Source organism: Carassius auratus, unplaced genomic scaffold (genome assembly GCF_003368295.1).
Source record: "Carassius auratus strain Wakin unplaced genomic scaffold, ASM336829v1 scaf_tig00000390, whole genome shotgun sequence".
Classification (NCBI taxonomy): domain Eukaryota; kingdom Metazoa; phylum Chordata; class Actinopteri; order Cypriniformes; family Cyprinidae; genus Carassius; species Carassius auratus.
Window position 1 is genome coordinate 12375 of NW_020523295.1, and position 19162 is coordinate 31536.

Here is a 19162-nt window from a genome sequence, read left to right on the forward strand (position 1 = left end):
AAGGTTTAATCTTGGGAATACATAGAGGAACAATATTCACATACAAACATGCACATTACACTAAAATAGTCCCTCTAACTAAGACTTGTTACCATGTCTAGCAGTCTCTGACCTGCAACACTGACACACTAAAACTGAGAATGAATGCTGATGAGAAACGTCTCTGATGTCTTTTCATACTGCACATTTGTGTACAGAACACAATGTTGACTAGACAGAACAATGTTCTAGAAGGAATAACATCTGGAAATTTATATTTAATTTAAATATGTACTGACCTAATAGCTGTCATCTTGGACTTACATTAAAAGCAGAATGAAGCATCATGTAAACTTCTCAATTATTAATGCTATTGTAGAATACTGAATATTGTAGAATATTGTAGAATCAGTAGACTGATAAAACTAAGCCATGATAATTTATCTCATGAATGAAAGTATCTAATAACAAAGTATGATGTTGTGAGTGTTGAGCTGGACATGTGATTTTAAAATGTACCATCTTAATAATAAATCTGTAAAACTTTACAGCAAGGTTTCTTTTGTTGACTTTATTTGGCTATATTTAACACAAACTAACAATGAAAAATACGTAATGTTAAAAAAATGCTTATTGTTAGTTTATGAATTAATGTTAAATAATGGGACCTTATTGTAAAGCATTACCAATAAATATTTTATTATTTATATATTGTGCATTTTTGTAATAAAGAATAAACTACCAAGCATACAGTACCTTTAGTAAAAAAAAAAAAAAAAACTTTCAAGTTTCTCCAGCACCTTGGTTGATGATGGTGTTACCTCAGCTAGATTTGGTTTCACTTTCACAAAAAAAAGAAAAAAAAACTCATCGGGCTTCAATTTTCCTCCACAACTTTTCAGGTCATCACATGGCTTCAAGCTAACTCCAGGAATGACCTATGTTGGCACAGCTCATCAGTGCTTTCCTTCTAGCCACTCTCCCAAAGAGGCTGAATCTGTGCTGAACAGATTGGTTATGTCTGAACAGTTTCTCAGATTTCAGTCAAAGCTCTCAGCAGTGTTGTAGCTTTCCCTTTGGTTACTTCTCTGCTCTTTTAGTCCAGTTTCTCAGGTTGGTTGGTCTTTGCTGCTCTTCTTGTCTAATGTGTATAAACATACAGTACAACTTTACTTCCCTAACACCTTACAGTGTTTGTCATGTTCATTGCAATTTAATAAAAACCAGTGCAATGATATGATATTGTAAGCTTATTCAGAAGTAGACCATTTTCTCGCTATTAAATGGCAAAAGGCAAAGACAGCTCATTTTCTCGGAGAAATGTGTAGTTAAGCAACATTGTGAGCCAAAAACAGTACAAAATATATTACATGACCAGTTTCTCAGCATGTTCACACTTCACTTCTAACTTTATTCTTCTGCTCCTATCCGTCCCCATTTCTTCTCTGTGTTTGGGTGAAGTAAGACATAAATAAAATAGGCCTTCATCCAGAAAGTTTGCCTGCTCAAATAATTAGCAATATCCTGACATCATGTGGTGAAGATTGGTATTGGCGCTTTTCATGTTATTTATAAAATGACGACGGCTATTTGTAGATTTATATATAAATATTTGTATTTTTAATATAGCGATTTATACTTACAATTAATACTTGTATTTACTTAAAATGTCCACACATTTGTTATTCAAAATATAAATCACATCACCGTGGAAGATATACAAAATACACAGCCATTTGTTTTTAGTAAAAACTGTTTCTTTTCTTTATGGCGTTACAATACAACATAAAATACGCCAACATTACGCAAAATTAAGCAATTCTGTACCAAAACTAAATGTCAGCGAATTGTTCATGTTTGTCAGTTGTAAGCAGATGGAAACGCTAGCATGCTTGCATGAGCAGCAAAGAATAAGCTTCAAACCGTTTAAACCTAAAAGCCTGGAAGGTGAAGAGAGAATTTAGAAATGAATGAACTGGTTAATCAATGTTGTAAGGCTACGTCATGAAGTTTGATCGAGACGGCGGATGGATACGATGTCGTGTTGGCAGTCTGCTCTAGTTCCTGCTCTGCCTCATGATTTCTGGGCATTGAGAGGAGCGTCACTGTTACAGTATTTGTTTTTCTATAATGGGCAACACAGCGCGGCTAATGTAAGCAGTTCGATGGAAAAAAAAACTAGTAGAACGTTATGCTTCACTTGAAAACTAATGTGAAGCGCAGTTAGGTGAAAATGTGTGGGAAATATGCAGAGATTGTCAAAATGCGGTTGACTAGCTTCAAATAGTTACTGCTACAACATTTTCTTTGCCTCCAATTGAAAAAAACTGTTAGCAGGATGGGAACTATTTCTTCAGGAAATCTCTTTAGGCGGAGGGATACAATCCTTCAGTGCGAAACACGAACAGGTGTATGACGCAAAACAGTCGGTCGATGCAACCGTTCAGCGTCATCACAAAACCAGAAGCACGCATCTCATACTTACACCGTATCTGCAAAATATATGTGTGTTATTTTACCACGAAGTAAAGCTGCTCAAAAAAGAGTTCAACATGACGTAAGGTAAGAAGACATAACATTTGTTAGTCCGCTAGCTCGGTGGCTAATCGTAGCGCAAGTGCATTGATCGCTGATGCTCGGATGGCTTTAGCCAGTGACCGTTATTATCTCGGAACGCTTTTATACGTTTTAGTGTAACGTTACTGTTTATGTCAGATGTGTTTTACTCTCAGTAACGTTAACGGTATCGACATGAAGGCACACATATTTAAATGTCCTCTCAGCGGTAACGTGGTTTTGAGAGTGAGTGGACGTAACGTTACATTATTGAGAACATTATGTTAATATTTAGAGAGTTTCGTTTCCATAATTTCCCCTTAGGTGTTTTCCCACGAAATAAGGAACAGACATTAACATTTCTTCTTGTTCTGAGGTGTTCAGTTCAATAGTGCATCGAAGTCTGCTTGACCGACAAACGCAGTATTTACTTGAAACGGACGCTTGTACGTTAAGTCTAGATGCTTGTCTTACTGTGTTTTATTATGAATGTCCTGTGTTTTATTAGGTTCGGTAAACGTTTGGTACCGTTCCGTTATTATGATTCATTGTGAACTGCGCTAACGTTAGTTTACACGCTCTTTTCACGTGCCATATGGTAAATGACTCGGCCCTGCCATTGATTATTTGTTTATTTAAAGGTCTCTATCGACTGTAAACTAAGAATTCTGTAATGTCATTTTTTTTCTGTAATGCACAAAATATAATGTTAAGTAGAACATTATGGTCTGAAGGCTTCAGTCACCATTAACTTTCATTGCTATTTTCTCCATACAATGAAAGTGAATGGTGACCAAGATTGTCATTCTGCCTAGCATCTAGTTTTGTGTTGCACAGAAGAAAGTCAGTCATACAGGTGAGAGAATGATGTTAGTTTTCACCTGAAAGGTAAATTAAAGGTGACATTTGACACTTTAGTTTGTACACTTTGATTTATAGAATAATAGACTAATTCTTCATCTTGTCTACTTTTATCTTATTTAATACAAGTAGTTGTAAGCATTTATTGGCTCCAACAGCATTTGAACAACACTGAATGTGTGTCATTTCATTTAAGTGATTTTTGCTTCTGTCCTAGGAATGGTGTCCAACAATTGGGTTTCCAAAATAAAAATCTGATTTTTTCCATAGGCAAATTGATTTTTTAAATTAACTTATAACAAACCTACTATAAGATATGAGGTTGGTAAGCAATATAGTTGTTTGTCAGTGAAATTCATGGTTGAAAAACTACATCACCCATGATTTAGCCCTGCCCAATCCCTTGAAGAACTGCAAATAATGTTATTGAGTCGGTCTTTCAAAAAAAAAGCATTCAAAATACTTTCATTTATGTATATATGCATATTTGGTAATGAACTAAAAATATGTTTCTGTAGATACAAGCTACAACTTTACATTTCTCCAGTGTTTTTAATTCAATTAATGTCATTCATATTGCTTCATGGGATTGTAGTTCTTTCTTTCCTTCACTGAAGCTTATAATTAGTTTTGTATCTTTGTCTTTTTGCCAGATTTTCATTTACCATTTTTCTTCAAATAAATGTTAGTGATGTGATTCTCCTCGCAATTGGTAACTTTGGTTAATGGCTAAAATTGCTTTAACAAATACTTTTCAAAAATCTCTATAGACGTTTTTCCTGAACGGGTAGTCACTCCTGACTCTTAACCGGAAGGATGCTTTGCATTTCCATTCTCCAGTCTTTCTTGTCAAATTAGTGTAAATTTCGAGCTGATAATCTAATGTTAAACCTATTTGAAATTTTTTTTAAATGCACATGGCTCCATGGCGCCATACTTTACAGTGTCGCAATGACCGTCATTTGTCAGTCAAAAGTTTGCGTTGCTTTGGAGATCGGAACAGAAGAGCATCCAATCAGAATTTAGATTTTGGCGCTCATCGTTTACTCAGGAAATGGGTTCTGCTGACAGAACCACTGTGAATAACGTAACCGAGACTGTCTCCCCAAAATCTCAAACTTCTGAAGTTTTTGTGTGTGTATATAGTGGTGGCCAAAATTATTAGAACACACGGCATATTTAAGAGATTTCAGTTTGTTTTTGTTGAATTGGCCATTGCAATGCCCATAAAATGAACTATCGCCGGAAATTCATGTGATGGAAGGAAATCAGCTGGAACACTGACAATGATTGACTGGCCCCCTTGAAGTCCAGACCTCACCCTCATCGGGCAAATTTTGGGCGAGTCGGAAAATAAACTGGACAGATCTATTGTACATTCAAAGGAAATCCTTTGGCAAGAGTTGCAGAAAGCATGGGATGACATTAGTGTTGAAGTTCTCAGGAAATATACTGACACTCTTCCAGAGAGATGTGCTGCAGTAAGCTTACTTGACATGGTCCTGGAGTTTGAAGAGTGTTTCTTTAGCGTCTTTTTTATGACAGTAATGAATGACATTTGATATTTGTTGTGCTCAGAGCAACTATCTGCATATCTCATGAACACTATGAAATCAAATCTTGTTTTGGAGGCAAAAAAAGGGTCAATATTTTCAGATTTGTGTTTGTTCTAACACTTTTGGCTTCCACTGTATGTGCATATTGTACAAAAAATATCAAATATAGTTTAAATGTAAAGTTAGGTCTTAAGTTGACTGTCATTCACAATGCATCATGGGATTGTAGTTCTTTTCCTCATGAAGGACCTTTTTTGTCCGACTTTCAAATACATTTGTGCTTCAAATCAAAGTTTGTGTTGTGACTCATCTTGCAGCTGGTTGGTTTGCATCATGGCTTGTAACTCTTAAACTAAAACTTTTTAAAAATCTTTATTGGGAAAATGAATATGAAAATGCTTCCCGAACCATCACCGCTGCAGAAGTTGGCAGGTGCTGTTGTACTCTAACGTTTGAAAGATTGAATGTGCTTCCAATCTAGTCAGCAACTTTGCTATTAAATATCCCTTCATCTGTTTACAGTTTTGGATTGGTCTTTAAATTGGCCACTCCTTTGACATGTGTGTAGTGTGGCTATAAGGTTCGGCTCTGTTTATCTAGTGTGGTTCACACCCTCCTCAAGCACAGGACAGGGCAGGGCAGGAGATCCTGCAGAGAGCACCAGCTTATGACCCTCAGTGCAGGGACTTTGGATTGGCCTCTGAAAACAAAAGTACCCCATAATGAGCACTGACAAACTAAACCATAAAGCTCCCCTGTCTCTCATCAGCCCCACCTCCATCTTTCCCTTCTCCAGCTTCTTCTAGTCACAACACACAGTGAGTCATGTAGCACGCTGCCCCCATCCCTCGCTCTGTTCTCCCCATCCCGCTGTCGTCAGAGAGCTGCCACGTCCCTCCTCTCTCCGCTCATGTCATGAATGGGCCGTCTCTCTCAATCGAAGTCTCACACACACCAATGTTGTTTTAGTATTGTTGAGATGCATCTAGCTTAGAATAAGGGACTTTATTGTTTTTTCTTTCAGTTTGCCTTCAAGTAACGAATCTATGTTGTTGGTATTAATTTAACTTATCTATAATAAGCTGACTAATTATTCTGCCTACTTTGATATGATCCAGTCCACTTTCATCAGCAGCTAGCAGTCCAGAGTCTATTTCCTGAGAGTATTGGGATTTATAATCTACTGTTAGAGGATTTAGGATTGAGTGTTTCTTAGAGTGTCTTCAGGGAGCATTGACTCCTCTCACTCACTGACCGCTAATGTTGGTGCCTTCGGCTGCTCGCCTCTGTCTTTTTGGTTGCTGTGGGGTCTGTTGCCATAGGGATGATGCTAGCGGTGGCGTTCACAGCTTGATGAGCGGTGTCATTGTTAGTAAGTGTTTGTTTATGATGGAGACTCCTACAGAGAGCCAGCAGTGTTGTCGTGACTGTCCTCTAATGAGGCCCACTGAAAGGTCTGTCTGTTGTGCACGGATCTGGATTCATTTGAGTTTGTAATTGGATGAAGTGGGAAGTACTGTTTTTCAAGTGCTTTAGATGGCTGTATATTTCAAATGTTTTCAGATAGATTATTTTTATGAACTAAAATTATAGACGTTTTTATTTCAATTCCATTTTCTTTGCAAAATATAAACAGAAAACTATTCATGATGTAAACTTCACTGATGATTTCAAGATTGTCACAAGTTATTTTGTCATATTTTGACAAATGATGTATGTTCGTTGGTCAGATAACATTATCTTACCAACCAAGGGAAAAGCACATTTTAAGATTAAAGTGATTTAAAATAAGCCCAAACAACTAAAAATCAAGATATCCATTTCTTACTTTATATCACAACTTTTTTTAACCACGACCACAATTTTCGGAAAACTAGGATTTATGAAATTATGTCATATTACAGTATGTAAAATTCAATATTTTTTATTTAAAGTCAAGTCTTCTAATACAGAATACTCCATGGCCATTTGTATAGGAATAAACATTTTTCTAGATATTCCAAGCTCCAAAATATTTTATTGGGTAGAGAAAAATTGTGAGTAAAAAATAGGCCTACTTGTAAAAATCCTTAAACTTAATTCTAAATTACATTTTACACGAACTGGAAATGAAATGGGGCCTTTGAACCTTGTTGTAGGCAGTAGAGGGCCTCAGAGTCAAAAAAGGTTGAGAACCTCACAGAAAAACCAAGTGTTTAGGTTTGCAGGGCATACAAATGAATGCACAAGATCAATGTATGTTACATTTTTGATGGCAGGTCTTTCATATTGGTGACTCTGTTAAAGGCTAGATTTTGCATCATTCATCCAGGCCCACATAAAACAACACACAACCACAGGATGTTGGTGTCCAGCTCTTTTTACTTTACTTTGGCTATAAGACTCAGTTAAGACTCAGCTTCCAGGAGGTTCTGTGTTTGCATTATGCATGTCCAGATAGCATCTACATTTTTCCATTGCTCTCTTTCTTACATGATGTTGAACACACACACAGGAAGATAAGCTCGGTTGCATTTATAGAGCAGTCTGTTGCCGTTCTTCCAACAAGGAAGTGATTTATTTTAAACAAATGAAGGAATTGAATTGTGCATTAGCATACCCTCTAAAAAGCTTCTGGTTGGTTCAGCAGGCATAAACTGTTGAGTTTCTTGAAACACTGGAGCAGAGACCAAAAGATCTGTAGAAGGGCTTATATGTGCAAATCCTGGTATCAGTTTTGCAATCTTTCCTTCTGATGTGGGTGGGTAATCACATATCCCCCTCTCTCACACATCCCCACTGGGTTTGTCATCATGAGTTTAGTGGAGAAACAAAGGCTGCCTTATGCTGGGCTGTAAATGCAGATGATGTCAGTGTCATGGAGAGAGAAGTCGTGTAAGGTAGTGTGTCGTCTGTGGGTCCAATGGCATGTTTAATTTATCCAAACAAGCTGTGCTGCTGAAGATTTAGCTTGCCATCCTGTGTGTCTGTGTTGATTTGAAGAACTGGAGCATGAAGGAGGACAGTATTAAGGTGCATGCATCTCAAGTTCAGCTTTAAAAAGCTTTCAGGCTCTTCACTTCCTCATTGCAGACTTCTTTTTTTTCTTTTTTAATTGCACTAAAGTGACGTTGTTATATGATATTCTGCCTGGTTCAGTCCTTTAAATGCCTATTTTGAGGTGATTATTTCCAGTGACTGTGAATTGCATTGATCACTTGAGTAATTACGCACTTTGTATGGCTCTGTCTGTATTCTTTCGGTCTCCTTATCTAGGGCCTGTGAACCTTGACCTGACCTGCTCCAGCTGGACTCATCTCTGTAGACGCTAAAGAAACACACTTCAAACTCCAGGACCATGTCAAGTAAGCTTACTGCTGCATGAATACACTAAATAAAAATGGAAGCGTAGTTGATTTGTTTGTCAAACACAGTTAATCTCATCACATGGTTTTCTGTTCTCTTTAGCAGGTAATTACACTCCAGCCCCAGGGGGCCCTTTTTCGGCCCTCACACCCAGCATGTGGCCCCAGGACATTTTGGCAAAGTACTTTCAGGTATTTTACTCATACTTTGTTTATAATGCTCGAAGTGGCAGATAAATGTTATTCTGTTATTGTATCATCATCATTGTTATGGGAAGTGGTTCATTTCTGAGAGATGTTGTTCTGACTGTTGCAGAAAGACCCCGATATGGAAGCAGAACTGCAGTATGATGAATTTGGCTTCCGGATCGATAGTGAAGGTTAGTGTGGGATAGGGCTGTCAAAATGGCTGAAAAACAAAATTATATTTTTTTTACTTAAATATTATAAAAATTTGAATTTAAAATGTATAATTTCAGTTATGGTGAAGAAAAGCTTTTGGCTTTTGAGGCCACAAGAGGGTGCATCGAGCAAAATATTACTGCACTTTTTTTTCAAAGTGTAAGATAACATGACTATCTGTGAAAAAAATGGATAATGTTTAAAGGGTACATAACATACACAGTTTCACCTAATCTCATGTTAAACTTCAGTACCTATATAGTAGTACTGTATCCTTCATATATCCAAAAAGTCTTTAGTTTTATAAAATTTATAAAAGAAAAATACAGCTTTCTGGAATCTAAGCTTTCCGGAAAAAGCCGAGCTCCTGGAGGCGTGCTGTGAGCGGAGAATGAATGAAAAACCCGGAAGTAAGACTTTCGGCACATAAATTCTCTGTCATTATTCTAAATAATTTTTTACAACTTTGGCCATGTTTAGCACGAGAATCCATCTCTTTAACACTGCGACAACTCTGAAAACACGAACACCATTGTACCCCCCCTTTAAAGTAATGTTTATAAACCAATTTTAATCAAGTGGCTTAAAAAAAAACTATAAACCAAACAGCATCATGTATGTATGAAGTTTAATACAAAGGGTTGAAAGACAATCACAAAGAGTACATTTTTCATTTAAAAACACAAGTTGCAGTTGGATGGGGAATAAACCCGCCGTAAAGTCTCAAGATATGTTTTTTCAAAGTTGAACTTGCATTAATTTTACATGGCTTTCTAAACAAACTCTTTTTGTGTGAGATGCGAGTGCAACGGTGATAGATGTCCATCTAGAAAATGCGCGAAAATACATTTTTGCATTTGAATGTGGATATTTTAAATTCCAAGAATATGTGAAATTTGAAAAAAATGTATCGTGGTGTTCACTAACGCTGTGTTCGATACATCGATTTGCCGATGTATTGTCACAAAGATTTGATGATACGAGTATCGATACAGTTGGCCCTGTATCGATATTGTGGCACATGTGCAGCAGTGGACCGCTCTTAATTTGAATATGAGAACACTGCTTAAAATGGAGTAGAAAAGTGTGAGGTTTCGAAAAAAATAATGAATGGAGAATAATATATTGGCTACAACAATGTTTAATCTGGCCGCAGAGGAATACAACTGGGTTGCCTGATATAAAGAGACGTAATCTCCGAAACAGAGCTTCCCACTTGCGTAATACAAAAATATCTACTAAATGATCTACTAATCATTGTCAACCTGGCAACCATGTGTATGCACTCTCTCTCCACTATGGATAAACGGGCTCGCTTTCTGAAAACACAGGTTAGCTTGCAGTTTAGCGATCTCCACTTCAATATTCTATTCTCAGAAAAGTGTAATTTATCAACTTTTCATTTATGTCAGAGACAGAGAGAAGGAGGCTGCGTATGTATGAATTACCACCGTTTTGTCATATTTCTTTATTAATATTTTAAATAGTATAATATTAGTATAATAGTATAACTCATTTTATTAGTATTCTATATTTTATTTTTTATTTTTGTTAAATGTAGAGAGTGCATTAATTTGTTCAATGATAACCTACCAGCAATGTTAAGATTTTTTTTTTTTTTTTTTTTTTTTTTTTTTTAGATATATCATTATGAGTGCATTAATATTTTTGGACCTCTAAAACAAGATCCAAGCAATGAGAATGTTGTACCTGGTGAGGAGTTCCCCATGTAAACATGAAAACAAATGCCATTACCTATATTGTACTTTGGTAAAGTTATGGAGGCCCTTCATAATGCAGAGGTCAACTGCCCGCTCTGTCAATAGTTAGCAGTGGCCCTATCGATACAGTGTTTAATACACAGCTGTTAAGTCTCATCTAGAGCCCCTTTCACGCTGCACGTTGGTCCCGGAACATTGCCGGATTGCCTTCTGTGTGAAAGCAAACACGTTCTGGGATTGATTCTGGGATCGATCCTGGGTTGGGGACATAGTAACATTGCCGGGTTCAGTCCTGGAACGAGCTCTGTGTAAATAAAAGCCAGAACTAATGGCGTGTCGTAGTGATGATGCACGTTATCACGCAACGTTTTTACCAGGTGTTTTGAAGGCAGATCAACGTTTGCATCAAAAAGTCTGTGCAAACTGTAATGAAGCAGAGATCAGTTAGTTACTCACTGTCCACGCTGAAGCTGAGATCGTTCGCCAGTTTAAGTGAAAGTATAACGTGCCTAGCGTTTTCGACTCGTACATTACACATCTCATCCTGATTGCACATTAAATAACGGGACCTTTACGGGTTGTGTGTGAATGCACTCACAGATTCCAGGAAATCACTGGCAGTGTGAATGAAACAAAATCTAACGATCCGGGAACAATTTCCGGGACACATTACCCGTGTATTATCTGGAATCTCAGTGTGAAAGTGGCTTCGTACTGTCTTTCCCCATATTTGTCAGGAGTTAAGAGTTTTTTTTTCTGCTTCAGACGGGGTTGAGACAAGTAAATGGCAGCGTGGTGAAGGGGCTCCTCAGAAAGAGGACCCTCAGCAAAGACTTCGCTGGCAGGCCCATCTGGAGTTCACCCACAATCACACTGTAGGAGACCTGACTTGGGACAAGATCTCCCCCACCCTGGCTTGCTCTGACCGCCTTCGGACCCTTGTGCTGGGGGGCATACCACACAGCATGAGACCACAGGTCAGCACTGAGAAGCTGTTTATCTACCCTCTAAATGTTCTTTTGTTTGTGGTTTTACCTCACCACATATTTAAGGCTATCTCTGTATTGTTATACACCATCAGGCGGCTGATCTGCTGATGTAATGTTCCCATGGCAATCATGTTAACGCTTGAGGTATTCTTAGTGTCACTGTAATACGACATGATGTCTTGGCAGTACAGTATCTTGTTGATGCTGTGTTGCTATTTTCAGAGATTCCCACGAGAACAGCAGTGCGTTTCAGATCTTCCAAGTGCACCTCTGCTGGATCTTTGTGTGTTTATCTGTCTTGTTCCTCATTGTCTCCGTCACATGTATTCCCTCAGATGTGGATGCGTTTGTCAGGGGCCCTGCAGAAAAAGAGGACATCAGAAATCTCCTACAGGGAAATCGTCAAAAACAGTTCTAATGAGGACACCACAGCAGCCAAACAGGTACACGTCATCTCTGCCACAGATGTGATGTAGTCAGAGATTTAGTTTCGTTTTTTTTATTCGGTTTCCACAAAAGTTTTCGGCAGCACAGCTGATTTAACACTGATAGTCATAACAAAAATTTTCTTGAATCGGCATATTAAAATGATTTCAAAATCAGATTTTTGACTTTTTCTTTTCAATTTTAAGCTCAAATTCATTCATGCACTCACCTCAGACTTTACATAGACGTGTTCCAGTACTGTTTTGAATATGCTCGTCTCTCTGTCTGTGCTGCAGATAGAAAAGGATCTTTTGCGGACTATGCCCACTAATGCGTGCTTCAGTAACATGTCGAGTGTGGGGGTGCCCAAGCTCAGGCGAGTCCTGAGAGGACTGGCGTGGCTGTATCCAGACATCGGCTACTGTCAGGGCACAGGCATGGTATGAAGCGACCGGATCACAGACTCTGTCTCTCTGCTCATCGGGTGTCAGACTCTGAGGTGTGTGTGTGTGTGTGTGTATTTGATACAGGTGGTGTCCTGTCTGCTGCTGTTTCTGGAGGAGGAGGATGCTCTGTGGATGATGTGTGCACTGATAGAGGACCTTCTACCTCCCTCATACTTCTCCTCCACGCTGTTGGGAGTTCAGACCGACCAGCGCGTGCTCAGACAGCTCATAGTGCAGTATCTGCCGAGTCTAGACCAGCTCTTACAGGAGCATGACATTGGTGAGACACGAACAGCCTCAAAAATATTTAACGCAAAATGCTTTTTTTATTTTTATTGCTTTTGCTCCAAAGATTAAAAAAGCATTCAGATGTTCATGTTTTCCCTCTCAGAGCTTTCTCTTATCACGCTGCACTGGTTCCTCACTGCCTTTGCCAGTGTGGTGGACATCCGCATCCTGCTGCGAATCTGGGACCTGCTCTTCTACGAGGGCTCAGTGGTGCTCTTCCAGGTTACTCTGGGCATGCTGAAGATCAAGGTTGTTTAACTTTATTCAAAGACTTCTATCTTTCTATTAACTAAGCCTTCGATGGTTAAACAAGGCAGCGATGAGTGTTTGATACGACACACTTATAAATCAAACTGGATTATTTTTGTGTTGTAAAGGAGGAAGAACTGGTATCATCTGAGAACTCGGCATCCATCTTTAACACCCTCTCAGATCTGCCCAGTCAACTAGAGGACGGGGCGGCAGTGCTGGGCGAGGCGGTGCGTCTGGCAGGATCTCTGTCTCAGGAAAGCCTGGATGCTCTCAGACACAAGCATCTTGCCTACATCCTGGCGAGCAGGCCCAGCTCAACTCCGGCAACTCCCATTCCTCCACACCAAACCTCAACAAGGTTGGAGAGCATGAACAGTGTCTTGGATCATCATAATGTGAATGCTCCATTAATTTTAGACACACTTACAATATATACAAATTGTGAATACATGACTCATTTGTGTCGTGTCCAATTGTCCAGCGTGCCGTCCGCAGACAGCAGCACTGCGTAGGAAAGCCACCCTGAGCTCGCTTCTCTGGGGGGAGGACGGAGGTGGAGGCGCTGAAGGCCAAAAACATCACAACAGACGGAGCTGGGTGGGCAGCCACTGAAGTAGAAGGCCATCAGGTCGTGACCGCAGAGCACTTTCACTGGCCTGGACCGCCCGGCAACTGCAGCACTGTGAGACCACGCGATCACATGAATCCCCTTTTACAATCTTGTCAGGAATAATTCAATTAGAAACAGAAACATTTGCACTGAAACGGCAACACTGACTCATTGTACCTGGTGACTCACTGACTTGTTTTGTTGAATTGTGCAAATTAGGCCTATGTATCAGAAATTAGCGACACCTCGCATTAGCAGTAACAGACCACATGAGTCAGAGAGAGTCTCGAGTTATTATCAATTATAATCATAGTAGTCAGACGTCAAACCTGACTTCACATTTGATATTGCTGAATTTAGGGCTGCCCGATTATGACAAAAATCATAATTGTCAATTATTCCCTTGAAACTGTAAATTGCAATTATAAATTACGAATATCACAATTTACATTGAATTATGTTTATATCATTGTTTGATGCAACTGCATGCCGTATTTTTATATTTAATAACAAGCTAAAAACACTCTAACTGAAAACCTTTAGTGCTTTCTATAGTATTAAGTCTCATATGTCAACTATACAGCGGATTGGTTTCTTCTTTAAATGAGGAGAGGAACTAGCTGAATTTCTCTCTGTAGTTGCCATATTACACACATAAGCTAGAGGGAAAGAAACTCTTGTCCAGCTTTACTCCCTCTCTCACTCGCTCTCTAGGATTTGACTCCGGACTACTCTATGGAGAGTCATCAAAGGGATCACGAGAACTTCCTGGTTGTGTCTCGGAACTCGCCGGAGACGAGCCAAAGCCTTGCTGGACTTTGAGCGGCACGACGATGATGAACTGGGCTTTCGGAAGAATGACATCATCACAGTGAGCACCTGCTGTTTCTGTCATCTAGACATGTTCACTGATGCCTCGCCTTTGTTCCTCGACTCTATCTCTGTGTTCATTCTCAGATCATCTCACAGAAAGATGAGCACTGCTGGGTTGGGGAGCTGAACGGCCTGAGAGGTGAGCTGAGATGTGCTTACCAGAAGCATTCCACATTTCTTTGATTTTCACAAATGGTTCCGACTGGCACTTATACCCTACACGCAACTCATTACACCAATCGGTATTTCCCACAAACCTTTTGTCCCATTAGGCTGGTTTCCTGCTAAATTTGTGGAAGTCTTGGATGAACGAAGTAAAGAGGTAATAGCCTTGCTTTTGGATTGTGTCTGTTAATTCCTGTTAATAAGAGATAAATCTTAACCGTCTCAACCTGTCGTTCAGTACTCTCTGGCTGGAGACGACACTGTAACTGAGGCAGTCAATGACTTGGTCAGAGGCACGTTGTGTCCTGCTCTCAAGTCCATCTTTCAGCACGGCCTGAAGAAGCCCTCCATACTGGGAGGACCTTGTCACCCTTGGCTCTTCATCGAGGAGGTAGGAGCAGATTGGGTTCCTATGGAAAATTATGTACATTTAGATATGTGTGTGAAAGAGTTGTGTGTGTGTGTGTTGATCACAGGCAGCCAGCAGAGAAGTGGAGAGAGACTTCAACTCGGTCTACTCCAGACTGGTGCTCTGCAAGACCTACAGGTGAGACATGTAGCTACATTAGATCTCGTCTTCTCTAAGTGTCTTAATGGTGCTCGCTCATATGATATCCGCTTCACCTCTTTAGGTTAGATGAAGATGGGAAGGTGCTCACACCTGAAGAGCTTCTTTACAGGGTGAGTTTAACAAATAAGGAAACCTGATCTAATTTGATCAGCGGATAGTGTGGTTGAGCACTGGTTTCACGTTTGTACACCGAGCATCTGTACACTCTCTGTCTGTGATCTTAGGCAGTGCAGTCTGTCAACATGAGCCACGACACTGCACACGTTCAGATGGACGTCAAGTTTCGCTCGCTCATCTGTGTGGGCCTGAAGTAAGTCAGCCTGCGGTGACACCATCTCGGTTTTGTTCTCTGTTCCCATAATGCAAGCGTGTGTGTTGTGTTAGTGAGCAGGTGCTGCACCTGTGGCTGGAGGTGTTGTGTTCCAGTATGAGTGCCGTGGAGAAGTGTACCATCCCTGGTCCTTCCTGCGCAGTCCTGGCTGGGTTCAGATCAAGTGTGAACTCAGGTAAGACCGAGCCGCTGCTGATGGGCTCAAATGAGCTCCGAATGTCTTCAAATAGAAACTGACACATACAGTTGAAGTAATAAAGACATTTTCTCATTTGTTATTGGCTCATTCCCTGTAAATCAACCACATTTTCCCGGCTCAAATTTTTATTTTGTCAGTATTGTTCTCAAGAAAGATAAACACGTAGTGATGAAAGCCAAAATATTAAACCATTGATCTTATTTTCTTCTTTATAGAGGGGAGTCGAAAGGACAATTTGCATCAGAGATTCAGAGATAATTACAGTTGGGTTAAAATGAAAAAAGATGCAGCATAATTTTGTTATTTTTACAGAGATTGGTAGCTCTGTTAGTGAAATCTGATGGCTTTAGCAGTCTTTGTTGCATTATATGCCAATGGTGAACTTTCAAAAATGGGGAAAATGCACTTTTAATTTTGTTTTTCTCCAAAGTTTGCTTCCCTTTAACATAATAAGTATTAAAAACATATTAATGCCCAATTTTAGATAATGGCTCTCAACAAACTTACCGTGTTTACATTACTTGTTCTCATAACCCATAGAGATTACAAATTGTTCTGAATGAATCATTACTAAATGCTCTCAATTATTTGGTGAATCCTGTATGCCAAAATGACTGCCATAAATGTTCTTTAGGTTGATTTGAGTGTATTACTGACATGGGTTTGTATGTGCTACTTTCAGAGTTCTCTCAAAGTTTGCCTTCAGTCTCTCCCAAGACTGTGAGCTGCCTACCAAAAAAGAGGTGAGAGATTGGAACTACCTCCTCACATTCACTCAGCGTCTCACGTGTCCTCCCCTAACCCTAACCCCCCCCACACACACACACACACACACTGACACACACCTACTCACAGGCTAACATGCATCTGCGTGTTTGTCTGCCATTCCAGAAGTCTCCTGTTCTCAAATCAGAAGTGGTGGATGTCTTGGTGCAACATCACCTCTTTAGTTGGGACCTCTAGGTAATGCTGGTAACTAGTTAGTAGCCGCTGCTTGATAAGTGTCTGCGGAAGCAGTCAGTGCTGGTAGTTGTAGTTGTAGTAGTGCTTGGTGTGTTCTGCTCTCCTGTTCACTGCTGTTTAAATAGTGCCTTCACATAATGCCATCTAAACCTTTAAAAACCAGTTCAGCAGCTATTGTGCCGAATGCTAATGAAACTCTAGAGCAAACACTACTCTCCATTATGTTTAGTTCAAACAGAAGCTTGGATCCCAGTGTGTTTGGAAAAATAAAGGCCTATATGACTAAATGGCAAAAAACTAATTATGCTTCTAGGGCAGGTTGCATAGACTGTTTAGACTAGTCTTTAAAAATAACTGTTTTGTCACTTGACCCCATGTCGTTCCAGACCAGTAAAAGCTTAGTTCGTCTTCAGAAAACAATTTTAAGAGATTTTAGATGAAAACCGGGAGGCTTGTGACTGTCCCATAGACGGCCAAGTAACTTACACTGTACTCTTACACGACGAGAATACTTTTTGTACATGAAGAAAACATAAATAAACATTTTATTCAACAATTTGTCTCCTCACCATAGCGTGATTTGGGGAATATATTCTGAACGGAGGCAGCTTGCGCTCTTCTGTGTCAGCTGTGCCACAAGAATACATTTTCTATGTGTATCTACGCTTTGATTTGAATGAAAACTGACACAGAAGAGCGGAAGCTGCATGCATTCATCAGATGTTCTCTAAAATGACGCTACGCTGATGCGGTGATGTCTGACAGACTTCCTGTGATAAGTTGCAGTCACATTCAAGGTGAGAGTAGCCAGGTGTTTAACGGAATGATATTGGGATTATGAATTCTATATCCTCTCTTCAGTCTGGATTTAGACTTGATGCTGATGGAGGTTTTCACTGTTGTCTGGAAGTAGACTGGGAGGCATTTCCTGGTGTTGAGATTTCCTCAGTGACTCCACATTCACCTGAAACGTGTCACCATTAGCGCTAATGTTAGCTTGTAGAGGATTCTCTGCTCTGACCTTTAGATGTGGCGTTTCTCGCGTCACATGACCTTGTCTTGAGCTCTGATAGAGTACAGTGTTTATTTACACCAGGAATACTGAGCACAGCCATTTGTTTTGAAGTAGTTCAACCATTCAAGGCAATGGAGCATCATTTAATCAGCGGAGTGCAGATGTAAAGACACCTTACCAAATGTCTGACTTTACCCCACGTGTTTTCCAGGAGAAGGAGCAGAGGCCATTGAAGGAGGGAGTTCAGGACATGTTGGTGAAGCATCACCTCTTCAGCTGGGACATTGATGGCTAAAGCACCGCACACTTCCTGTGAGCTGCAAACACACAGACCAAATCATTCTCCCATCTGCAGAAAAACAGGGATCTGAAACACCTGAAATTCATCTTCATTCGTTGTAAAGCTTTAGGTCACATGGCTGAATTGTTGAGTGTTTGTGTGTTATGGCTCAATAGTTTCACTCTTTGCGACTCTTGTAAGAGTCTGTTTGTACAAAGGAGGAGTTCTTTGCCAAGATTTCACACAGAATTAGACTAAAGAAAGACAACCTGCAAACACTTCCTTTCCTCCGAAGTGAAATAAATGTTGCTGAATTTGGGGCACGACTAGAGCGGTCATGAATGAATGTAGGATTTAAACCCCTTTGTCCATTTACTCTTGGTGATCTCTGGAGAGTGGGAAAGACGTCAGTCCAGCTCAGATGCTCCAGAAGCATCGTCTTGAAGAGCTAATTCAGTGTCTGAATGATCACGCTTGTGTATATCAGACGTGTTCAATCAGAGGTTAAACACATTTTCATTATCTTCAGAGGACTTGCCAATTATGATCGTTTCCAAAAATAGCTGAACAATAAAAAAAGATATCCTGTGTGTACCAGCCCACATGCGTAACACCCTTTACATCCATAGCAAACTAATGAAGGCATTGACTTGAGTCAGGTCTCTTTCTCTGGTGTGTGCTTCAGACACTGGATTGAATCTGCCTCAACATGAAGGACATCACCGATTCAGTGCTGTTGGTGTGGCAAGGAACCAGCTTTGTGTTACATATTTCTTATAAACCATGTAAAGTATAAAAAAAGAGAAAAATAGTATTTAGCTTTTTTTTTTTGAGATATGAAAAAGAAAGGTCCAGCGCTGTCCAGTCTACATGGAGTGCTACATGGGCCGCTCTGAAAGAGCTTTGTGTGTCTTCTCTGCAAGAGCCTGCAGTGGTACAGACGTTAAGAGTACGTGACAGAAAAAGCCTCCACTTTATCACTCTTGTAATTGGTAGACATGGTTGTTCTGAACCAAAAACTAGTCCGTAATGGTTGAGCATGACCAAACTCACAGGGCTTTAAATCATATCCACGATCACTGATAATGTGTACGTAAATAAAAATCTATATCTGTAAGAATTTGTGTGCTTTTGTCTTTTTGTGTGTGTGTGTGAGAGAGAGAGAAAGAGACTTGTTAAGTGCCACTAGGCATAATCCCTTAGGTCTTCAGTTTGAGATTGTTTAAACTCATATGTTTTTGTAAAAAATATTTCTTGTAGTCACAATAAAAGAGAAGACAGATCTTTATTGTGACATACAGTACATTCAACTGACATTTATTGGAAAAATACCAC

At 39.7% G+C, this 19162-nt stretch overlaps 1 pseudogene; it reads left to right on the forward strand.

Moving 5' to 3' along the window:
* The first annotated feature begins 2329 nt into the window (after nt 1-2329).
* Nucleotides 2330-18947, forward strand: LOC113068985 (small G protein signaling modulator 3-like; annotated as a pseudogene).
* Nucleotides 18948-19162: the final 215 nt, after the last annotated feature.